Below are 16,685 nucleotides of genomic sequence, written 5' to 3'. Positions count from 1 at the left end.
CTTAAATAATCTCATCTAATGTAACACATCTGAGAATTTCATCAGTGTTTCTTCATTCTAGTCAAAAATACTGCAGTGCATTCTGCCTCCGTCATTTACATTATGTAGAACAGTTGCTTTATAATTCCTGTGTCCTTTCTCTGCATTGCACACACCTTATAGGCAACCTGAGGCTGTTTTAGCTATCAACTGATGAAGTTCTCCACATTTTTCTTGAGGCAGAGGTATGTGCAGATTGTAGCAGTTAGGCTTTTGATTAATGCAGTGTTGCCTTAATAATAATAATCACTTGGTCACTTATGTTCTTGTTTTAGTATTTTATTTCAGGTAGTTTTAAAAAAATGATTTGCCTAATGTTAGTTGCATTAATAATACTAATAATAATGCTAATAATAATAACAATAATAATAATAATAATAATATGTAAAATGGGTTTCAAGTTAGTTAAAAGGTATATTAACTTTAGAAAAATAAAAATTCTTATTTTATTTTATTTTATTTTATTTTATTTTATTTGATAGAGAAGCAGACTGTCTCTCAGACTTTCACACAAACCCTAACAAAAACAAACGCTTCGCTCCAGCCGGCTACTGTGATTGGTCCGTAGACACCCCCGAGTTCTCGCCCTATCTCGCGATGCCAAGGATTCTTCCCAGTGAGAAGCAGACGCTGAACTGTATTCAGTCGCTGTTGTGGCTGGGAGGCAGCAGAGTCAGGCAGTATCTTTGGTTGACCGTGATCCAGCCAAAGGTAAAGCAGGAGTCTTTTAAACTGACCGACAAAGCGAAAAGAAGCTACTGACGTGTCTGGCCAAACTCCGACTTTGCACGACACCTTTCATCCTCCAGGTAAGGTTGCTACCTTTATCGTCCTGTTGGCTCCTGCTGTCCAGACGCTCATATACAGGGCTAGCTGATATTTTCACAGTTGAGTTTTACACCAGCAAAGCAACATTTAACCCCCCCACCAGTCTTCGCGTCCTCTTCTGTCACATTTTAAGTTATCCTCGTAAAGCACTTTGTCGATAAGTCATGAAGAAAGCCTCCAGCTGGTCGGCGTGTGTTAACGGAACCAGAGTGTGTGTGTGGGGGGGCAAGCAGCAACTTCAAAGCTCACTGTCGACTCTGTCTCTGGAATGGATATCCCTGTTAGCTTGTATGCTAACGATACATCTGCTTATTATAAAGTGACTTGGCTTGCTCACTAGCTAGCTGGCTAATTCGCTTGCCAACTCAACACAGTTCTGGGTTACTGTCCTGTCGATGAGGCGGTGGTGAGGTGGCGAGGCGAGGGAGCCATGGCAAGCTTTTTGTGAATGAAACTGACAAACTTAACTTGTTCACCGGTTAGCTAACCTGCAGGCATTGATACTTAAAGCGACAGTTCTGCTCTTGGTTTATAGTACCTTGAATAATTTTAAACCCACAAGTCTTTGCAACAGAATAGCGACTTTTAATGCTAGTACCTCTTAAGGTTCAAAGGAAGGTATCTTTTTGTGCACAAACTTATCTACAGAGATGATTTTACTCCACACATACCTCTAGCTGTGAGTTTGTTGTACACTAAAGATAAAAAACCAGCTATGTGTAAAAAGCCTTTTGAGGAGTAGAGAATAATCAGAGATTGAACTTAAGCAGCCTGAGCTCTCTGCTGTGGTAACTACACAGCTGTTAACTGTGTGCCTTTGTTATGGATCTTCTTTAAATGGCATGGGGTGATTTTAGGGAACTGATATGTTCATGTTGTTGGTTTTTCTACATACTCTTACAAATGTGTTTACTCCAGGCAAGAAAAATTACGAGCCAGATAAAGCTGTCGGAGGAAAGGAAAAAGGTCTGCAGATTATTTGGCCACAGTTTTAAAATGTAACTCTTAAAACATTTCTATATGGGCATTATTTTCATCTGTGCTGATTTTGAGATCATTGTCACCAAATTTATAGGTTTGGCCAGGCTCTACAGGCTCTACAAAGTACACATTCATTGTAAAACCAAACACACTAACATAAAATAAGCTGTAATATAGCAGTGACCGTGTTATATGTAAGACCCTGGGTGTGCCTGTTTTTCTCCTTGACGTGCTAGTCATGTATCCCGGAATGATGAAGGGGATGGAAGGAGAATCTCTTATATTTTGTTTTTGTATTTTAAATGTTTTTTGTGATTGCCCAGAGGAACGGTTATTCCTGTAATAAATGTCTGGTTGTTCAGGAAAATTTTTAAAGAAGTAAATTTTAAGATGCATTTATTTATTAAATGGTGGTTGCATTGTTGCTTAGCATTAAGACTTAGTCTGTTGTGTTTGCATGATATGGTCAAGAAAGGCACATATGCCTGTTGAACTGAGCATGGAATCTGGCATATGCACCAGCTGCCTCTTTAAATGGTGTGCAGACTCTGCCTACATGGTGTACTGCATGTGTTTATGCAAGTGCGTGCCAGTATTCAGGATCTCCTACTAAAAATCTCTGCCCACTTTGGGTGTGTCTCTTCCTTTCTGTTTGATATGATGCCGAGAAAGAGCCAGCCAATACCAGTCTACTCCACTTTGAACAGTTTTCTGCACTCTAAGTGTTAGAATAGGGACTGATGTTTAGTAGACTCAAAAAAGGATGTTTCTGAGAAAATCGTAAGTGAAACAGCAGTTGTCATGTGTGTTTTGTTCATGCCGTACTGCTCTCTGCTCCCGGGTCACTGTGTAGAATTATGAACCAACACTCCAAATATGATCATGGTCAGTCCTGTGTTGACAAAGCAGTTTGAGCTACCTAGGCGTAGACTAAGTGTAAGATCTTTGAAATCATCATTTGGTATTTGGTGATGAGACAGCAGGACATTGTTTTTAAGTATTACAGAGAGAGCTGCAGCGGTTCAGACTGTGTAGGTTATTTATCCCTCCTTGAACTACTGCCGGGAGGTTCTTTTCAGTTGTCACTGGTTATGCCCCTCAAGGCCTACTGGATTAATTGATCACTTAATGCCTAGCATGTCACAGACCTTGACATGCGCTATTGCGTTGAAACAATCAGAATTATTCTCTTCACCTGTGAGATGTCATAATGTTTTAGCTCATGTGTGTTTGACACTGAATTCGTACTACCAGTTGTCACTTGTTAGCAGGGAGTACGACTTTGCAAGCAGTTTAAAGTGAATCCTGGCACAAATAATAGGAGCTGATGGCACATCCATTAAGAATGAATATTAAGGAGACCTACTGTCTTCAGAAATTAATAAAAATGCATATTGATTTTGTACATTTTTTTTGTAATTGTTGGAGGAGGGGTAGATAGCTATTTAAAACAATGTTATTACTGGTCACTTGTGGTTATTCCTCTGAAAGTGAAGGTAACTCTCTAGTATACTCTGCACCCTGTTGTATATTCTCCGTTGTACACAGCAATACTATCATTCCTAAACTAAATCCTGCCAGTATATCTTCCTAGCTGATTTATGGCTCTAGCTTTAGTCTTATTGATCTAGCATGCAGTCATACTGCATATCGATTCATTTGTGTGAAAATGAGGATTTTTCTCTAAAGGAAATTAAAATCCACTTATCTAAATGTTAACCAGACTTATGGCATACAACCTGATTTACATTTAGATCGATGGCCCCTATACTGTGTTTATTCCCATGAGTGTTGTTTGTTTGTTTGAGGTTGTGAACACATCAGAGGACATTTGTGTGGCACGATTTTTCTTTTTTTACACGATAGATTTGCAACTAGGGCTGCGCGATATGACCATAATCTCATATCCCGACATAAGACATTTCTCATCCCGATAACGAGATATATCACAATTCTGGGCAACTAGACTTGTGTGAAGTGTTTTCAGCTGGGTGTTGTGTACCTGGAGTTGATTTTTTTCTTATATTTTAGATAGAAGTTGTAATGGCTGTCATTTTCTTTGAGAGTGCTTATTACACGGCGTGCTGGAGGGAAAAGCTTGTTCTAACGTTTGAGTGTAAGGTTTATTTTGAGCACCTGGTGGCTCTTTTTTGCTTCTCATCCATAAACTCTGTCCATACTCTTTCACGTGATTGTTGTGTTTGTGGTAGAACAGGTTGGGGACCGGTTTGCGGCATAGTTTGCACAGCACAGTTTTCTGGTCCGTGTCAGAGTTTTCATAACCAAACCTTGTCCATGCTACAGAGGTAGCTGCTCGTTTGGGAGAAAGGTCCTTGATTTGACTGGTCCTTCTGTTTGGAGCTACCTGGTTCTGCCTCATCATCACTGGCCATACTTTTATACTCTGTTGCTGCATCCACGTGGTGACCATCCAAATGATGAAAAAATATTGCAGTAAACGGTGTATTCTGCAACACTACGAAACAAACAATAGATGTTTTAATTTTGTCATCCGATATATTTTGTCATATCGCACAGCCGTATTTGCAGCTCATGTTCAGTGATGAATGCCCTTACCCATTTTATATGGGTTAAAAATCTTTGAATTTCATACTTTGTTGAAATGTCTACATAGAGGACTTATCTTCTTTTTTTCAGTCAGTAAATGTAAAGTGTGGACGCCACATAAAAATGAGATGCTGGAAATCCATTTAAAAGCATTTGCAGAAGCAGGAAATTCATCATAGTAAAAATTTATCCTTTATGTTGTTGTTGATTTGAGTGCACTTTCAGTTCTGTCAATGAAAATGTTGACATGACACAGATGCAGTGGAAGCCCCTGAAAATGCAAAGTTATAGTTCAAACCTAAACTGAAATACGTTGTGCAGTTATCCAGAAACTTTATCACCTTATTGTGGCAGCTATTCTGTCATCTTTGCCAATTGACATTCATCCCCTTCTAAAGCTTGGGGGCTACGTGGTTCCACTTGGTGCTCTGATTTTACATACAGTAAAGCAGTATTAGTGTTGGTACATTTTCAACAGAAATTAAAGCTTGCTTATTCCGAATTATAGATGTTTTCTACAAAGGCAGTTTTTCCACGTGAATTCCGGATAGTGTCAAGAGATTATTCTCAGACACAATCTCATGAATGGAAATTGAGCATTTGGATTACAGTGGTTCTTTGGTGGGGCATCGAGGATGTACAACACATGAATCCCACTGATTCACTGTGAAGTTTTTGGATAGTTGCCTGCACTATTAGGCTCCGTTACACACACTCTGCAATCAGAAGCTGGCAGGGTTAAAAGTGTGTTTAGTGTCCAGTCTGACTGATTCAGACATTTGGGTTCTTATGTACACCTCTGGGTGATATCTGGAAAACTTCAGGGCTGCTGCATATGCGTGAAAACTCATTTAGTGACTAAAGCTGCTTAAACGTTAACGGTGCCTCAGCCTGTGCCAGCCAGCTGGTGGGAGTAAGCAAACAAACAAATGTGAAATGGTGCCAATTAATAGAAAAGAAGTAGTTTGTATATTGTTGTTTAAAAGCCAGCGAGGGTGTATAGAAATGTGCCTACATGGTTAAAGAAATAAAACCATATTCCGTGGAGCGTGAATTCATACTATTTTTGAGCTGTGGCAGATTGCAGTAACGCTGGCAGAAACTGCCAATGTGCTGATTACAGTCAGCCAATCAGAACAGAGAGCTGATTTAAAAAAAAATCCTATAGAAGACAGGAGATGGTGTATATACTAATATTTGTGCAAATATGTGATCACTGTGAATGAAATTTACAATGTAATTATTTAACCCTTTATGACCTACCATAGAACCAAGTCCGCCAGAGCTTACTTTATATTTTTACATGCTGTGGAGCCATTTTTGGGAGCATTTCAAGTTGCTATACATCAATACAACCATTATAGCCCAAATTTTAATAATATGTATGCATTAAGTCCATAGTAACTACATAAATTGCAAAAAGTGCAATAAACTACAAAAGAAAACTACGTTTTTTTTGTTAACATATATTTCTACTTAGAGAAATTTAAGAGGTTTATCTCTCAAAACTTTAAATACAAAAAAGTTGCAAAAAATAGTTTACAACAACAGGAAATTTATTTTGAGTGTCTTCATGGTTTTATTTTTGAGATACACCAATTTTTATATACTGCAGAAAAATCGAAAAACAATCCTATAATGCAAATTTGCAGAGAAAACAGCACGTGCATCAAAATAAACTATTTAAAGCAGTGCAATTTGAGTTCTAAGCATCCTAGAAACTATTCAGAAAAGTATAGAGTCAAACATGACTTATAAAAACACCAGTAAAGGCTTATAAGGCCTACAAGTAAAAAATTATATTTTCCGCGAAAATGACGTCACTTCCGGTTTTGTGGAGGTAATGGCGAACATGCGATAGTTCGCACTGACGTCTATTTCAATGTAGGAAGTGTTCCGAACAACTGATCGGATCGGCAAAGCCCGTTTCTGGAATATGTTTTTGTTCCTGCAAGCGCTTTTTATGCAATTTTTGCAAAGCTTTATGTGGAAGAAAACCGTGACCTAGGACAAGCTGATGGCATAAGATGTAAGTACAACTCATCTGGTTTCATATGCAAAAAAATTATTGCGCTAGCTTATGTGGTTCTGGTTCTACCGGGATTTAAATATAGTTACGCAAAACAGAGCGTGCCTGCTCCAACCGGCTTTAAAGGGTTAAAATCCATGAAGCACTTTCAAAATAATCCTTTAGTCGCTTGTGTTGATCAGACAGCTTTACCTGGCTGACTTAGATGCATTATTGCTTTTTCTTGATGTGACGCAAAATGCACCTTCTCATAAGTCACTCCTCCAGCATGATTGTGTTTTATCCACTTTTCCACTAAAATATTCAGATATGCATGCACCCTCTGATCTCTTAGCATGTTTGCATTTTCTCCAGTTTCTGGTGTCCTCTGACAGAGCCTACTCACCCAGCCCACAGAACACCAGAGCTGTTGTTCATATGCTAATCTACTGCACTTGCAACAAATTCTTTCTGAACTCTTTGTTGAACCCACATTCCACCATTTAGTCCCTTGTCTCCAGTAAATATTAAACACAGTGTCCCGTCTAGGGCTATCTGCTGAATTCGGTACCCTGCAATTTTATGTCATTGTGCTTTGATTTATTGTTGACGTCTGTCCTTCCACAGCCATTTCGATCTCTTCTCTGATGAGTGCCCTTAATCAGCACATTTTACCACACTGCCTGGAACTGTCAAGTGTCCTTGTGGCTGAAGTAGAAAAGTGCAGAAAGCTGTTAAATGATAACAATGTTTTACACTGAACTCTACTCATTTGTCATTCTTTTTTTTTTTGTGGTAGGGGTTTCACAGAGAGGGAGTAAAGTGGAAACCAGATATCTATGATGCTTATTATGCTTAAAATTGAGACCAATCTGAGACTACTTGTGTTCGATCTATCTGCTGTTTGTATTTTGCTGTTGCATGTAAATAAATAAAATTCCACATTATTTTACTAGTTCAAGTCCAGGCATGTCTATCTCTACGAAAGACAACAGCAGCTAAGATCTAAAGGCTGGGTAGTATCTCCCAGAACTTGTTATTAGGACATGTGGTCCAGCCTCATTGAAAATCAAGTGTTTATAGTTGTGAGTCATACAGAAGGGGGAGGGTTGTGGAGATTAGATATTGTTCAAAAACAGCCGTGATGGTGGGCATTTCCAGGCAGTTGCTCTAGAGAAACATGCGTGTGATATGTGCCGGTGTGGTGAGTGAGGAAAGAGGGCTGGATTCAAAGGTCCAAGCAGCTTTTTCTTCATCTCCACTCCAAAATTTCTAGTTTCTGTCAAATTTCTTTCTTTATTTTAACAGAGCGCTGATTTTTATTTATTTTTTTAACACAAAGCATAATTTATTAGTCTTTGCACACAATATCAAGTTAAAACTAAAACTGGGGGTTATCTTTCAATTTACACACAGTAAAAAACTTGAGCTGTCACTTGAGAAGGCATCATGGTGGAAACAAAAGAAATCAGTTTAGACTTGAGAAAAAACAATTGTTGATGCTCACGAAGCAGGAGATAGATATACAAAGTTATCACATCATTTCAAAATGTCAAGAACTGGAGAGATAGAAGTACCCTCAAGAAATTCAAATTAAGCCACACAGTACAGAACAAGCCTGGCTGAGGTATGAAAGGAATGATTTCAAATACTCTGGAGAGAAAACTAATGAGAGATGTGTCTAAAGAGACCAGAACAACTGCCAAGACGTGAGTGAAAGACTTCGGCAAACAGGAGTTGTAGTCTCAAAGAAGACGGTTACAAAAAATCCTACAAAGGAATGTACTGTGAGGTTGCATACCAAGAAAAACTCTACTTCTGCAAGAAGAGACACCTTCAACCCTGAATGAAGTATACTGAGGGCAACCTGGAGAAAGATTATGCATACTGGAAGCTCATCCTTTGGTCAGATGAGATGCTACTAGAGCTGTTTTCCCAAAGAAAGGCTGCTTATGTTTGAAGGGGAAAAAAGGGAGCGGTGCACTATCCAAAGAACATCGGCCCCAAAGTAAAACATGGTGGAGGGAGTATTATGATATGGAGGTGCTTCAGTGCATCTGGAACTGGGAATCTCGTCAAGGTGAAAGGAATAAATCAATAAAGAAGGATATGTGAGATTTTGAAAGAGAACCACAAATAGTAACAAAACTGGGTCTGTGTTGTTACTTTGTCTTCCAACACGACATAAACCCCAAACATGTGTCAGCCCTGGTCAAGAACTACGTCAAGAAGACCAAAGGAAATGTTATTGACTAGACTGTCAAAACCCTTATTTGAATCCCATTAAAAATCTTTGAGGTGAACTATAGACTAAGGTCCATGCCAGACCATCGAATCCGGAGGAGCTAGAGATTTGAATGGGCAGCAAATGCTCATGAGACGTGTGTAGGACTTGTTAAAAACTACAATAGATGACTGCAGGCTGTTATCCAGCAACAAGGATACGCGAATGACTGTTAGCATCAGCTTATGAGTTTGACTCTGGTAGTTTTTGGTTTTTGTGAAATTTTGTTTCTCTGCGCAAAATAGTGTAAGCAAAATAAAACTTAAGATGTTAGGAAAACTCTGTTAAAATTCCTTGCTCTGCTTAACAGCAATAATTCAGTTCTCTGTAGCATGTGTGGTGTTAAGGTGATATTTTTCCATCAAATATGCAGCTCACGCAGACCACACATCCATGTAATATTTAGGTGTTTAACTGTATAACAGTCATCAACCTGACTATTTAGAGCTGGTTGTGTGGCATTTCTTCAAAAATCTCTGCTGTCTGAGCAACATTTGATTTCAGACTTCCACACAAGTCCTCCCTACAGCATGGCAAGGCATTGTAATTTTTTGTTCTTTTGGCTTGATTATAGCAACAGTCAGTGTGATGAGTCACTCTTACACGTTTCTCATGGTTTCTGTCAGAAACACAAGTGATGGGGAAAGCCAGCGCAGATGGGGAAATATTTGCCACATGTATAAAAGACTTCTTATGCTTATGGCAACTATCATTGTTAGCATAGCCTCTAGTGAAGTGCAGCCACACTTTGAACATTTAATTCTCTATAATTGCCAGTAAAATCAGTGTTTGTGCAGTGCTTTTTTTTCTTTTCTTTTTTTTTCTTTTGCAAATTAAAAACTGAGTTGGTGAGATAACTTGTCTCCAGAACAGTCCTGTCTTTTAAGCCTAGCAACTTAAAAAATTTAAGTATTTAGAGCATGCTTCTGTGGTGTTTATTGACCATTCAAAGCACTTCACATCTCAAGCCATATTCACCCATTCACATAGCACTTTATTCTGTGCATACAGGTTCTACCCACACACCACTGGATATATCTACAGCAGTTGCTGGGGCTCGAACCGCTGACCTTCCTGATTAGTGTATGACCCCCTTTAAATACTGAGCCACAGCCACCCACTAACATATGAGCCTTGTGTAGTTGTGATCTACATGTCTATCTGTTAAGGTAACTGCATGGAGTTTTGACTCAGACTATAGTTGTTTCAAAAAACATAAATTGCTGAAAAAGTCATGGAAATTTGCATTTAAGTAGTATAAGTGATTATATATTTATATATTTTTATACTAGTCATAACTTTTTGTGGAGATTAATTGTTTGTCTTGACATTAAGTAGTCTTGTGTGTCAGACTTCAATGTGAGTTGTAGCCCGAGATGTGGACCATGGAAATGCAGATTTAAAAATGTCTGGCTTCATGGGTATGGATTGATTCCAGGATAGACAATTGGTAAATTGTGGAAGTAAAAAGGTTTGACATATCAAATATGGCCAGCTAGCCATGATCAAGAAGCCTTTCCCATATTGCAGCTCTGCACAGACAGACTCTCGTCTTCATCACTAGCCGTGTTTTCTTGCCATCTGCCATCAGGTGCTATGTCCAGAAACAGAAATAATTAGCTACCTTTAGTGACTTTGGTCACTAAAGGTAGCTAATTACCGGTAGTATAGGTTAGGTTAGGCCTGCACAGTTAATCACATTTTAATCTTGGTCATGGTTTTGGTTTCCCAGTTAAATGAACATGATCATGTGATACTAAAAATGCAGGCTCCACCAGTCGAACACAAGGCAAAAGGAAATCAAGTGGTCCCACCTGACTGCGTGTCTGCATATCCATACCTAGCTGTTACTTGCATCATGCATCTTTAAGTTCCACAGACTTCTCTGGAAGAGTAACACTACAATAAAAGACACATTTATGGAACAAAATTCATTTTTGGCACAGCACAAGGTGAACAGATCGTTTCATGACGTTCGATCTGTTGTTTGGAAATGCATTAGACGTAGCACAAGGTATGTTAACCAGGAGTAAATCGTATGCAAAGAGTGCTGTAGAGCTGTGTCCTCGCTGCAAAGAAGCATAAATAACTCATCATCCACAAAAAAAAACACACTTCAAACTGTAATATAATTAATTCATGAAGTCCAAGAAAAACAATGGAATGATTGCTAAGATGAATTGTCCCAACATTTCATATCCACATTGAGCTCACGCAAAGATGCACTGAAATCACCAAAACAGACACATTTCATTTGGCCAAAGATGTGTTTTCACTAAACTTAAAGAGCTTCAGGAAGACTGTCAGCGTACTAAACAAAAGGGGGTCGTCATCTTGTACTGGTTCTGTTCCAGAGTGGAAATACCTGTGCCGTATGTAAAACAACGCACAGGAAACGGAGAGGGGTGTCATGGCTGTTGAGTACTTTGCTGCCAGTGTTATTCAGATCCTTCATTCATGCACAATAAATGGAGGAAATGAAGAATTTGCATTTTGCTTTTAGGAGATGCGCTTGGGTCAAGATTATTTTATAAAGATGAAATTACAGGAATGTAACATAGTGTAAAGGGGAAAGTGGTGCCCTGTTGATTTAAATTTGTTTTTCTTTTTAATTATATTTTATTTTGATGCAGAGATTTGTACAAATGTGAAAGCAGAGTTCTGTGTGAGTGCAATAAAAATATATATTTTTTAATTTAAAATCAGTTAATCACAATTGTGACAGATTATCATGATCTCTGTATTGATCAAAATTATAATAATTTTAGCCATAATCAGTTTAATCAGCTTACTATGATGATTGTGATCTAAACTTGTATGGCATTAATGGAGGAAAAAAGTCATGCTCAGTGGAGCTGCAATACCAGGATTCACCAAGATAGCAGGATTAAATAAAGAGCTCGATTTTAATCTAAGGAGCTAGAAATATAAATGTGTATAATGAATGTGGACCATGATTTCTACCCTGAAAAGGGAGAAGAGGGTCGTTTTATTTGCTGACATTTACAGATACTTCAGAATGTGTTGTCAGGAAATCTTGCATGCTATGACATAGTTAAAGAATAGTCATGAAACTGTGCTGTTAAAGTGTGTAAGAACTGTGTAGTAAGCTCACCATCATTACCTTCATAGAAAAGGCTTTAAAGCTGAGGTTTATATGCAGTCAGAATAATGGCAAGGAGCACATGTCTAAAAGGGTCTTTCCTGCTGCTCTAGCTACTATCTCCCGCTGGGATTTTTGTCTCCAATGCAAGCAAAGCTGGGTTTTCCCACAGTGTTTAATAATGGGCTAACACACAAAGGTCTTCTCTGTGCTGGATGCATGGTTGATGCTTCCAAAACTCTAATCCCTAACGTGTAAAATCTACCCTCGTCACTGGGATCCAATCCTCTGATAAGCGGCTGACTGATGATTGCACGCTGGAAGGTGGAGGATCATTTGTCTCTTTTGTGCAGTTCATGTTTGGGTATTCAGCGCAATAAAGTTGAAAGAAAGCCCCCCTGATTATATGATTGTATGTAATAATCTCCAATTTTCAGATCAGCACAGTCAGATTAAGCAATCAGTCACAAATTCTTGCAGTGATCAGGCCAAGAGACTCGGCAGGCTGCACAGTGGACCTGTCATAGTTTACTGTTGCGGAAGTGCCAGGGACTGATCTCCACCTGACAGCACTGAGATTCATCCTTTTACTGCTTTGCCATAGTTACACTTGAGCAGTGAAGCCACTTGGTGCTCTCTGTCCCTCTGGATCAGTGCTCTGAGATGAGTTTGTTGAACCTTGTTAGAAAAGGCAAGCCATTTGGGCGTGCAAGTTTTTTGGTGCAACGCCTTGTTGCAAATTCTGTAAATTATGTTAAACTGTTTTTTTTTTTTTAATTGCTTGCACCTTTACAATGACAGTTTCTGTGAGTCTTCAGCATTCATGTTTATGTTTTTGTAGCCTTTGCTCTTTGTTCGTTTTAACAGTGGGTTGAGGGGGTTGGGTTGGCCCAGTCTCTCTGTGGGACACCGCTGTTGCTTTGCCCTGTGACCTCCACAGTACACCCAACCATAGCCTGCTTCAAAGGCAACACGCAGACAGCTTATATTTGCATTCTTTGGAGCCGTAACCCTCCCTTGGGCACTTTCTGCTCTATCCCTCCGTCCCACCAAGTACCACCCTGCAGAGCTAAAGAAAGTGGGCCTGAAAAAGAGACACAGTCTGGTCATCTTCTGCACTTTACTTTTGAACTGTCTAACATTAATTTAGCATTATAGATGCAGATCGGATTAAAAGATGGTGGGTTCAATCAGGCTTTCCAAGGAATTGTAACACTCTACAGGGAGCGAGTTGCTCTGGTTGGCTGGCTCATGATCCTGTGTGGTGTGCTTGTGCCTTCGCCTTCTGTCCCATCTTTTATCAATACTCAAACCAAACAACCCACTGCCCACCACTTTTTTTTTTTATAGTCATGAGTTAATCACACATTTAAACTAGCAATGTAGCATTGTTCTTGTCTCTTGCCTTACTCCAAGTGCCTTTCCAGTGGCACTGCATAGCAATGCCATTGTGTTGTGTCTCAGCTTGTGTTTTGAGCAGTAAAAGTTAACAATGTCTTTTGTTTTATACTAACAGTCCAAATGCTTCTCACTTCACTTTTACTCACTACAGCCATTCACTTGTTCAAATAATTGTAATGAAACCGAGGTTAAAAAAAACCAAACAGAGAAAAAATAACTTGGCACGAGCTGCACAAACAGCATGTTTGTCGAGGCTGCCCTGGGCTGGTGGTATTTGTGCCAGGGCAGTGTGTGTGTGTGCTTTTCAAAATCCCCTTTCTTTATAACTTTGTGTTAATTGTGCACTCAGTCATACAGAGTTTGAATGGCCCATTCTTTTACCTTATTTTGTTATAAAAGAAATGCACAAGCTTGAGGAAAATGGCTTGAATAATAATTGGCAACACGTAAAGCAGTGATTCACTTGGCTCTTGCTCAAGAAGCATCTGCAGGAAGTGTTGTTTGTGTTAGTATTTGATTGATATTGAGAGTTGAACATACTTGACTTGTTTAAGGTTTGCTATTTATGCGCAGAAAACTGATAAACTGCAACAAGTTTGAGACATTTTTCAAGCAAAAATGCCAAATGTTTCCTAGTAGTAAACTAAATATATTAGCATTTTATTTTTTAATAATGAAAGTGGTTAAGTAGTTTAATATTCTCGAGTAATTTATTCTTCTTTTTTAAAGGATTTTTATGGACAGAGTGAATGACCTCACAGTCAAGTTCTTGCGCTGTCTCTTGTAGTAACAAGCAAAAGTCTGTGTAGCATTACACTGGCTCTTATCAAAGCAGGTGCAAGAATAATTTAAGGCTACAATTGTATTTGTGAGAAATTCTTTTCCATCCAGCTCGATAATTGAAGGGCTCAGTGCATGAAGCTTGAGTAGTGAAATTTCCCTGGGCTACCATTTTGCATTCACTCTCATAAGAGCTATCCACTCTAACTACCCAATGTGGATAAAGAATGTCTTAGTTAATTGTTTTAATAGCCATCTTTACAACTCGACACCCTCCAATATTGCAAAAGTGGGAGACTCAAAAGCTCTCATCTTCCCCGAGCAAAATTAGCCTTCCGTGACCTTCCTTCGCTTTGCCCCTGTGACGTTCACGCTTGATTAGGCCTGCAAATGAAGTTTTCCTTCTTTTAGGGCAGGAAGCACGACCTTGGGCCGAGAGACCTGTTAAGTCTTTATTGGATTGGCTGGACATACTAAGCTCAGAAGACGTCTCAGAAGAATTTAGTTGGACCTGCTTCATCAGCGCTTGTTTCATATTTTCATGGCTCTTTTGGAGCCTCATGTCTGAACACATGGTAGCAGGTAGCAGCCAAATACTTCAGATCAAGACTCAGTACTTAAGATCATAAGACCCCCAATTAGTCAAATTCCAAACTACTGATCTACCAGTTTTGCTGTGTTTTTAAATGTGAGCAGTCACTGAAGATATTTTTGATATGAGAACTAAAGTAGTTAAATGAAATGCCATTAATGTTTTTTATTTGAAATGCCAGTCACAAATTCTTCACTTAAAAAAAAAACGAAACATGTATTCCAGCTTTCTGCAATTATATGCATGTACTAGAGATGGACCAATCCGATATTACGTATCGGTATCGGTCCGATACTGACGTATATTACTGGATCGGATATTGGCGAGAAATAAAAATTGTAATCTGATCCATTAAATATCAAAAAAGCACCTCACAAAACTTGCGACATGGCGTAAATCGGTTCATAACCGTAGCACGTCGGAGCAGTGTGGTCACGTGATAGAGCGGCTGTGTGTATTTGTAGCCTCGCTACCAAACTAGCATTTCATCTCTGAGGAAGTTATCCCAGAGAGAAGTAAAGCAAGTGTGTAAGTTCATCTCTGAATGTTTGTAAAGCATTCCAGCGTTAAGCTTAACAACTGATATATGGAGCGACTGCCTCTTCTCTCCCTCTCCAGCTGCTACTTCAATCGTGAAACTGATTAATGATCAGCTGATCGGCTTTTCTGTCGCCAGTCCGTCTCTCTTGTTCGTTCATCGCCCACTTCGCGCCAGAAAGAGGAAACCAGCGGCTGAACAACAGCAGCACGTTTAACCTTGATAAGCTGTTGTTAGAATTTATTTAATATTACTTTCTACACCAGGATCTTTTTCTACGTAGCTGACGCTGGTAACTGTGCAGGGGCGGATCTAGCAAAGTTTAACCAGGGGGGCCGATAGGGCATTAACAGGTCAAAGGGGGGCACAAAGACATACACTTCTTTCTTATTCTCATTTAAAATGTCTAGCTTTTAATAAATAATTATCTGAATCTGACACCCAAAGTTTTAATCTTATGTAAAATATATAGAAGTCCATTACTGTATATAGTAACTGTTAAGTCTAATATACCCTAGTAAGCTATACTACTTTTTCCTTTGGGAAGATACCATCTGTGCAGTCTGCAATTCTGTTGAAGAAAGATGTTGAATCTATTTAATTATTCTTGAAAAAGAATTTATTTCTGTGCATTTTTTTTCCACACTGCATCAAATTAAAGTTGATTATGTCGATTAAGCATCATGAGGTGGGGGGTGGTTCCCTATTTTTTTTTTTTTTTTTTTTTTTGCTTGGAGTTTACAACCCTATTAGTTAGGTTGCTTAATATTTCTGCTAAGTACTCTTTAAAATACCAGAATAGGGAGGATGGAGTAGGTTTAAGTTTATTAGATTGATCAGTATTGCTGAACTATGAAATATTTTGGGTGCAGTGTATTTTTACATACAGGTATAACAGAATAGCTTTAGTGTTGTTGTTTATTTAAACTTGAGTATGAACTTATACAAAATGCAGCAAGATATTAAAAAACAGTTTTATTGATTACAAAACACACTATATCTGATTCATATCGGTATCGGCAGATATCCAAATTTATGGTATCGGTATCGGACATAAAAAAGTGGTATCGTGCCATCTCTAGTATGTACGCTGACAAGTGAATTTCGGAAAGCGCTGGAATAACATGTGGCAGCATGTCCAGGAACTGTGATAGAGCCAGATGCTTTGTACACTGGTGCACAGACCAAAGCTTTAGGCTTCCTAATTTACTTTCTGTTGCTATTTTCCCACATACAAATGAGCAGGACATTTTTCTTCTAATTTCAGCAGCCTCTGCACTAATGAGCTTCTGCTCAAACTGGCAGGCCAAAAAGGATTTAAGCTTGGGCTAACTAGTCATGTACAGGCAGTTTTTTTTTTTTTTTTTTTTTTCTCTCTTCCCCCAAATATTACCACAAAATTAGGAAGGCATTTAACACACAACGGGGCAGCACAATAGCTGAGTGCGGAGCACTGTTGCCTCACAGCGAGAAGTTTTAAATATGTTGGCCTTTCTGCATAGTTTGTTTTTACTCCCCAGGAGTGGGACCCTTCTGGGGCCTCTCGTTTGCTGCAGTTCACCT

The 16,685-nt window shown here is 38.9% G+C and overlaps 1 protein-coding gene across 2 annotated transcripts in view; it reads left to right on the top strand.

Moving 5' to 3' along the window:
• The first annotated feature begins 681 nt into the window (after positions 1–681).
• glceb (glucuronic acid epimerase b) overlaps positions 682–16,685 on the top strand; it is a 61,145-nt gene continuing 45,141 nt past the window's right edge. For both annotated transcript variants that reach the window (XM_085349757.1, XM_085349751.1), the window contains exon 1: positions 682–848. The gene's annotated coding sequence lies outside the window, so the exon portion shown is untranslated. The remainder of the gene's footprint in view (positions 849–16,685) is intronic.

Source organism: Diplotaxodon limnothrissa, linkage group LG1, assembly GCF_057381915.1.
Source record: "Diplotaxodon limnothrissa isolate DT_005_m linkage group LG1, D_limnothrissa_male_GT1.1, whole genome shotgun sequence".
NCBI lineage: Eukaryota > Metazoa > Chordata > Actinopteri > Cichliformes > Cichlidae > Diplotaxodon > Diplotaxodon limnothrissa.
The sequence above is the reverse complement of the archived record's forward strand: the minus strand, read 5'-3'. Positions and strand labels throughout refer to the sequence as shown.